Source organism: Theropithecus gelada, chromosome 1 (genome assembly GCF_003255815.1).
Source record: "Theropithecus gelada isolate Dixy chromosome 1, Tgel_1.0, whole genome shotgun sequence".
NCBI classification, from domain to species: Eukaryota; Metazoa; Chordata; class Mammalia; order Primates; family Cercopithecidae; genus Theropithecus; species Theropithecus gelada.
In genome coordinates, this window is record NC_037668.1 from 136,831,634 (window position 1) to 136,840,121 (window position 8,488).

The 8,488-nt window shown below is 48.4% G+C and overlaps 2 pseudogenes; both read left to right on the forward strand.

The window, feature by feature from the left end:
- Positions 1 to 3,762: 3,762 nt before the first annotated feature.
- Positions 3,763 to 3,881, forward strand: LOC112616619 (annotated as a pseudogene).
- A 3,791-nt stretch (positions 3,882 to 7,672) lies between these two features.
- LOC112615493 lies at positions 7,673 to 7,791 on the forward strand (annotated as a pseudogene).
- The last annotated feature ends 697 nt before the right edge of the window (positions 7,792 to 8,488 follow it).

Sequence of the window (8,488 nt, forward strand, 5' to 3'; positions counted from 1 at the left end):
TCGTAAATTCGCTGCCTTCCTTTCTTTATACCATATTCATCATTTCACTAGTATCCCATTTAACAGTCAAGGCCAAGCAATTATTTAAAGAGCCAATGCTACTTTAAAATTACAACTTTTAAAACAAACAGGGGGATATGGGCGAGACTCCCCAAAACATCAAATTCTGAAAGCCCTTTTTACTTTAAATTTTCTCAACCATTGGCGCCAATTACAGCAGTCAGCAGCAGTGAAACATTTTCAACAGCCTTTAGAAAAGTCACAAAACAGTAATCTGTGGCTGTATTATCCTTCACTATGAGGACAATATTTAAAAGAAAAAGTTTTACAATGGGACCGAGGCTATGCTTTTGTCCATACAGGTGCCAGAGACGAGTGGTTTCCATCTCAATGGTTGAAACAGTGCCATGGTGAAGAGAAGCCAATCCGAGGAGTTCCTCAAGGAATTTCAGGAGCTGAATCTGAGCGCTCAAAGAACATTCACCTTCGGGACTCGAGGTGCAGAGCCTCCAACATGGGGTCAACTGAAAAAACTTACTCAGGAAGCTGAAGGGGTTGTTCAACAAGCCGGGCAGCCCAAAACCCCACTGATTTTATTTTTGGCTATGCTGGCTGTAGTGAATTGCCAGGTAACAGCTGGAGAATTCTCATACTGGGCTTATATTCCCTTTCCACCCTTATATCAAGGTGTGGCCTGAGGAGACAAAGAAGTTCCAGTATTTACTAATGATACTGTTTGGATGCCATCAGCTTTTTTAAACCAGGATCCTGAATTAGACACTGGCACAGTAAATAATTCATATCAATTTGGGGTTGAAAGGTTACCTATATGTCTGGGGAGTAGTCCACATTGTCTGCATCCTTCTCATGAGGCTTGAGCTGTTCGCTATAACCATAGTCATATATCTGCTTTTACTATGATTATTGTGGCTCAAAGTTTCAAGTATAATCATACTGCTATACTTAATGAAACTCTGCCAAGTACTTTATCTTTATGCCCTACACCTGATGTGTCTGGAGATGTTTCCCAACTAGAGTGGACTAGGTGTAGAGGCAGTGGGTCACGATTATTGTTAGAAGTAAAATGGAAAAGTCGTAGATACCTTGTTACTGATTGGAGTGCACATGGAGATTTCCAAACTAAATTTAGTCACGTCAACCTGCGCTGGCATAAGGGTAATCACAACATTGCTGCAGATGGCAATGAAACTATTATTTGGCATGATGGTGGCTTATCACCCCCTATGCCACATTTGGCTAATACCTCACAAATACAGAGTCATATTTGGAAGTTGCTAGCTGCAGGTAAACCAATGTTCACTTTCACGGGAAACATGTCCTTGAATCGTACTACTAACATTTCTAACCCTTTCCATATATCTTTGCATCAAAATAGTTCTAGATATGTAATTGCTTGTGTGAGAAAACCTTACTTATTGTTAACAGGAATTTCTAAATAGGATAATAATCTGGGAATAGTTAACTGTACAAACAATTGCACATTCTTAAGTTGTATAAATAATACTTGGTGGAATAATAATTGGAATGAGTCTCATTCTGATTTATATATACTAAGGGCCAGAAAAGAAACCTGGCTACCTGTGAACTTAACACACACCTGGAGTGAATCTGCTGGGGTTACTCAGATTTACAAAGTAATGCAAGATCTTGTCCACTGCAGCTGGAGAGTAGTTGAGGTCGTCGTAGCAGCGGTGGTAGGACTTGTAGCAATTGCTTCCACTACCACCGTTGCTGGATTAGCTCTACACCAGAGTATACAAAATGCAGAATTTGTACAACAATGGCATGAACAATCACATTTGTTGTGGCAACAACAACAAGACATAGATGCTCATCTGACTGAACGAGTGGATAATCTGGAGCAAGTGGTTTCTTGGTTGGGGGATCAGCTAACAGTGTTAAATATGTGAGCTTCGTTAAAATGTGATTGGAATACTACCTAATTTTGTATTACTCCTGTTCCTTTTAACAGCACTGTACATAATTGGACTGAGATAAAGAGACTTTTAATTGGCCATAATAATCTTTCCTTAGAAATACAAGAATTAACACAAAACATTTCTGAAACATTTCGCAATCAGTTACCGTTGCTGACCGGAGCAGATTTGATGACTGGTATTGCACAAAGCTTGACGTCTTTAAACCCTATGAGCCCTGTAAAAACTTTACTGACTTCTGTTTCTAGTAATGTATTGATTGTTGTTCTTGCCTTTGTCATTTTCACAGTCTGCTGGAGATGGTGCCAAAGGGCAAACACCAAATCCCAGCGAGCTCAACACACCGAATCCCAGCGAGCTCAACATGTGATGATGGTTTTGAAAGAAATTTAAACTTGTAAATAAAGAAAGGGGAAATGTAGAGGACTACATGCTCACAAACGAGATGTTCCAGATAAGTCCTGCTCTTGCAAACAAAACAGGACGTTCCTTCCCCGCAAACAGGGAGGACAAAGGAGCCAGCTGCAAACAGCAGACCCTAGAGACTGGTTAATGTGTAAACATCTTGAAAAACCAGAAGTCAGAGAAAGGTCAGAAGAACACATGTGTCTTGTGACTTGGCAACATTCCACAAACGACTGTATAAAATAAAGCAGAGAGTGCCGTTTGGGGCAGCCGCCATGTTTGTCCTGTCTTGTGTTGTCTTGTGTGTTCATTCCTTTGTTTAGGAAACACGCAGGTCCCGACACAAGAATAAACCTGTCTCAGTGCTCCATTGCTCCTCTTGCATGGATGGCCTGGTCACCCTCTTCTGGCCAAGTCTATGCCCCTTCCACCCTATCCCAGCCTGCTCAAAAGGGCCCTGCCTACCAGAGCAAGGTGCTCCTTCTCCAAGTCTCTATCACTCTCACTCTGTAGCTACCTCACCCTCTCTCTTGTGGGTTTGCCCCTCTGCCTCGCGCTCCTTCTGTCACCTTCCATCTGTCTCTCTATCTCTCTCTCTTTCTCTGTTCCTTTCTCTTTCTCTGCCTCTCTGTCTGTCTCTTTCCCTCTCCCCCTCCCCTGTCTCTCTCAACCGCTGTCTTTCTCCATCCCTCAGTTTCAATCTCTCCATCATCTCTTCCTTGCTCTCCTTCAAGATGTTCCCATGTGCATGCGTGTGTGTGTGGGTGTGTGTGTCTGTGTGTGTTTATGCACGTGTGTGGATTCCCGTGTGTGAGTTCCCAGGTCTGTCTGTGTGTGCAGCTGTGGATTTTCTCCTGGTGGTAGTGGGGTGTGACTGGGTTTCTCTCAGCAACTCTCACCGGAGATCAGACTGCCGGCTATAGTGCAAGCCTGGGGAAAAGCAGGGCCATCCCCAACCCCCAACCCCCCATGGCCTCTTGCCCACTGTCTAGGTCTTGGTCAGGACAAGCGACTGTGGTGGGGGCATTGTGAGAAAAAAGCCATGTGCCTGGACTGGCTGTTCGCCCTTGGCCATCCCTGATAGCTCTGTGTGTGTGGAGAAAGAGGGGGCCTCGCAGGAGTTCCTGAGTGGCTTGGGATCCAAAAGAATATCTCCACGACAGGGCTGAGGATGGGATGGGTTCCCAGGATTCTGGGCCGTGGGCCCTGACACCTCAGAGCACTCCCTGTTCTGAGTGGGCCTGATGTGGTGGAAACTTGGAATCTCGGGAGCCGGGGGAAGGTCATGGGGGAGTGGGCTCCTGATTCGAGCCTGGTGGCCCCAGGCTGGCAGTGTCAGCTGGAAGCCAGCAGGCTTAGCTGCACTGGGCTCTTGGGGTAGCGAGGCTCCTCTGCCAGTGTCTACGGCCATATGACCCTGAATGCGCACAATCTTGTCTGATCTCAGAAGCTAAGCAGGATCTGCCCTGGTTAGTACTTGGATGGGAGACCACCTGGGAATACTGGGTACTGTAGGCTTTTTTGCTTTCTTTCTTGTCTTTCTTTTCCACCTTCCTTTCCTCCCTTCTCTCCTTTTTTGTTTTCCTTCTTTCTTTCCATCTTACTTTCTTTTCTTTCTTTCTTTCTTTCTCCTTTCTTTCTTTCTTTCCTTCCTTCTTTCTTTTCTTTCTTTCTCTCTCTCTTTCCTTCTTTCTCTCTCTCTCTCTCTTTCTTTCTTTCTTTCTCTCTTTTCTTCTTTTTCTTCCAAACAGAGTCTCTCTCTGTCACCCAGGCTGGACTGTCATGGTGCGATCTCAGCTGTCAGCACCGCCTCCTGGGTTCAAGCCATGCTCCTGCCTCAGCCTTCTGAGCAGCTGGGACTACACGCTCCTGCCACCACGCCCGGCTCATGTTTTGTAGTTTTACTAGAGACAGGGTTTCACTGTGTAAGCCAGGCTGGTCTGGATCTCCTGACCTCTTGATTCACATGCCTCGGCCTCCCAAAGTGCTGGGATTACATTCATGATCTACTGCACATGGCCTGCAGTAGGTTTTTGTGGCTTTCCCCCTCCCTCCCTTCCCCCTTCTATCGTCGTGCTTCCCAACCTCCCCTGACTCTGCTCCCCCTTTATCGTGCCCCTACACACCTGATGCAACTGGGGAACTCCTTCTGGGGGTGCACCACCAAAGCACCACCAGGCGGCAGCATTCCACTCCTCCTGCCTAGCCCCCACCCTGCCAGGAGCCTGGCTCCAGGCTGGGAGGGAGGGGGCTGGACCCCAAAAGCACAGGCCAGGGTGTTAACATTGTGAGAAAAATGCCAGGCACAGCTGGACTGCCTTTTTGCTCTTGGCCAGCCTTGATGGCTCTGGCTGGGCGTGGCAAAAACGGGCTTTGCAGGAGCTCCTGAACCACCAGGGATCCAAAAGAATACCTCCACAACAGGGCGGAGGAGCCGACGAGGTCCCAGGATAGTGGCCCATGGGCCCTGACCCCTCGGAGCACTCCCTGTTCCGAGCGGGCCCAACGTGGTGGAGATCTGGGAGCTTGGGAGCGGGGGAAGCCCACAGGTGAGCGGCTCGGGTGTCCCGATCCAAGCCCGGCATCCCGGGGCTGGCGGTGCCAGCTGGAAGATGGCAGACATGGCTGGCCCGGGCTCTTGGGTCACCCAGGCACCTCTGCTGGCGTCTATGGCCATACCAACCTGAACGCGCCTGAACTCATCTAATCGTGGAAGGTAAGCAGGGTTGGGCCCGGTTAGTACTTGAATGGGAGGCCGCCTGGGAATAACGGTTTCTGTAGTCTTCTTTGCTTTCTTTCTTGTCTGTCTTTCTTTTCTACCTGCCTTTCTTCCCTTCTGTCTCTCTTCTTTCTTTCTTTCTTTTTTCTTTCTCTCTTTCTTCCTTCCTTCAATTCTGTCTTTTTTCTCTCTTTCTATCTGTCTTTCTTTTCTTTCCCTCTTTATTTCTTTCTTCTTTCTTTCCTTCTTTCTTTTCTTTCTTTCTTTCCATCTTTCTCTCTTTTCTTTCTCTCTCTTTTTCTTTCTTTTGTCCTTCCTTCCTTCCTTTCTTTCTTTCTTTCTTTCTTTCTTTCTTTCTTTCTTTCTTTCTTTCTTTCTTTCTTTCTTTCTTTCCTTCTTTCTTTCTTTCTTTTTCTTCCAGATGGAGTCTCCCTCTGTCACCCAGGCTGGAGGGCAGTGGCGCGACCGGCCCTGATGGCTCTGGGTGGGTGGGGCAAGAGGGGCCTCACAAAAGCTTATGAGCCATCATGGATCTAAAAGAATACCTCTTAGACAGGACGGAGGACCGGACGGGCTCCCAGGATCATAGGCCCTGGGCACTGATGTCTCGGACCACCCCTGTTCCATTCAGGCCCGACATGGTGGAAACTCAGGAGCTTGGGAGCTGGGGGAAGGACTCGGGCAAGCGGCTCTGGGTTCTGGATCCAAACCCAGCAACCCTGGGCTGGTGGTGCCAGTTGGAAGCCAGTGGGCATGGCTCGGCCAGCCTCTTGGGGCAGTCAGGGGCCTCTGCTGCCGTCTACAGTCATACCACCCTGAACAGGCCCGAACTCTCTCTTCTTTCTTTCTTTCCTTTTTCTTTCTTTCTTTTCCTTCTTTATCTCTACCCTTATTGTTTCATTCTTTCTTTCCTTCTTTCCTTCTCTTCTTTCTTTCTCTTTCTTTATTTCTTTATTTCTTTCTTTCTCTTCCAGATGGAGTCTCACTATGTCACCCAGGCTGGAATGCATTGGCATGATCTCAGCTCACTGCAAGCGCTGCCTCCTGGGTTCATGCCATCCACCTGCCCCAGCCTCATGAGCAGCTGGGACTACAGGTGCCAGCCAGCACACCTGGCTCATGTTTTGTAACTTTAGCAGAGACGGGATTTCACCATGTTAGCCAGGGTGGTCTGGATCTCCTGACCTCGTGATCCACCAGCCTTGGCCTCTGAAAGTGCTGGAATTACAGGCGTGATCCACTGCACATGGCCTGCTATAAGCTTTTTTGGCTTTCCCCCTCCCACCCTTCTCCCTACTGTCACCATGCTTCCCAACCTTCCCTGACTCTGCTCCCCCTTTATCGCCCACCTACACCACCACAGCAGCCGGGGACCTCCTCCTGGGGGTCCGCCAACCAAACACCACAGGGCAGCAGCCTCCCACTGCTTCTGCCTTGCTGCCACCCAGCCAGGAGTCCAACTCAAGCCTGGTAGGGCAGGGGGCCGGACCCCAAAAGTACAGGTGCAGGTTCCATGGCATTCATGGAGCCTTCCCTGTTCCAGAATCCCCAGGTGATTGAATCCTCTCATCGGAAGCCCCCACAACCTTCCAAACCAGGGGAAGGGGCAGGTAGGGGCAGCGGGTGCCACACACTCCATTGCCACCAACATTGTGTAAAATGCAGTCCGGAGGACACACCAGAGAACCAGGCCTCATTCCATTCCCCTTGGGCATGCCCGGTACCACGGCTCCCACCAATTGGCAGGCACCCTCAGCAAATCAAGGGGCCCACTGCACTGCACCAAGAGCACAGGGAGGTACCAAGAAAGGAAGGAGACTATGAAACCCACCTCCAAAGCAAGTAATTAATCCAAGAAAAAACCCGTCTCAGCACTCCATTGCTTCTCTCACATAGAAGGCCTGGACACCCTATTCTGGCCCAGCCCAAGCCCCCTCCACCCTATCCCGGCTGGCTCAAGAGGGCCCGGCCTAACGGAGCAGGGCACTCTCTCTCCAAGGCTCTATCACTCTCACTCTCTAGCTCCCTCCACCTCTCTCTTCTGGGTGTGCCCCTGCACCTCGCGCTACTTCTGTCACCTTCCCTTTGTCTCTCTATCTTTCTCTCTTTCTCTGTCCCTCTCTCTTTCTCTGAACGTCGGTCTGTCTCTTTCCCTCTCCCCCTCCCCTGTCTCTCTCACTCGCTATCTCTCTCCCTCCCTCTGTTTCAATCTCTCCATACATCTTCCATGCTCTTCTTCAAGCCTTTTGTGTGTGTGTGCATGTGTGTGTGTGCCTCAGCCCCTATCGCCGGGGATCAGACTGCTGCCTCTTGTGCCAGGCAGGGCAAAGCAGGGCCTTCCTCCAAGCCCCAACAGCCCACGCCCTCTTGCCCACCAGCTGGATCTTGGTCAGGACAAGCTACCGTGGTAGGGGTGTTGTGAGAAAAAGCCCACGTGTGGCTGGGCTGGCTGTTCACATCTGGCCAGCCCTGAGGGCTCTGGGTGGATGGGGCAAGAGGGGGCCTCATAAGAGCTCCTGAGTGGCCAGAAATCCAAAAGAATAACTCCAAGACGGGGTGGAGGACCGGACAGGGTCCCAGGATCATGTGTGTCTATGGTCACACAACCCTGAATGCGCCCAATCTCGTCTGATCTCAGAAGCTAAGCAGGGTCATGCCTGGTTAGTACTTGGATGGGAGACCACCTAGGAATACAAGGTGCTGTAGACCTTTTTGCTTTCTTTCTTGTGTTTCTTTCTATTCTACCTTCCTTTCTTCCATTCTCTCTCTCTCTTCTTTCTTTCCTTCTTTCTTTCTTTGTTTCTTCTTTCTCTTTCACTCTTTTTTCTTTCTTCCCTTCTTTTTTATTATTTCTCTGTTTCTTTCTTCTTTCTTTCTTCCTTTTCTTTCTTTCTCTCTTTCTTTCTTTTCTTTTTTCTTCCTTTCTTTCTTTTTTTTTTTTTTAATTTATTTATTATTATTATACTTTAAGTTGTAGGGTACATGTGCATAACGTGCAGGTTTGTTACATATGTATACTTGTGCCATGTTGGTCTGCTGCACCCATCAACTCGTCATTTACATCAGGTATAACTCCCAATGCAATCCCTCCCCCCTCCCCCCTCCCCATGATAGGCCCCGGTGTGTGATGTTCCCCTTCCTGAGTCCAAGTGATCTCATTGTTCAGTTCCCACCTATGAGTGAGAACATGCGGTGTTTGGTTTTCAGTTCTTGTGATAGTTTGCTAAGAATGATGGTTTCCAGCTGCATCCATGTCCCTATAAAGGACGCAAACTCATCCTTTTTTATGGCTGCATAGTATTCCATGGTGTATATATGCCACATTTTCTTAATCCAATCTGTCACTGATGGACATTTGGGTTGATTCCAAGTCTTTGCTATTGTGAATAGTGCTGCAATAAACATA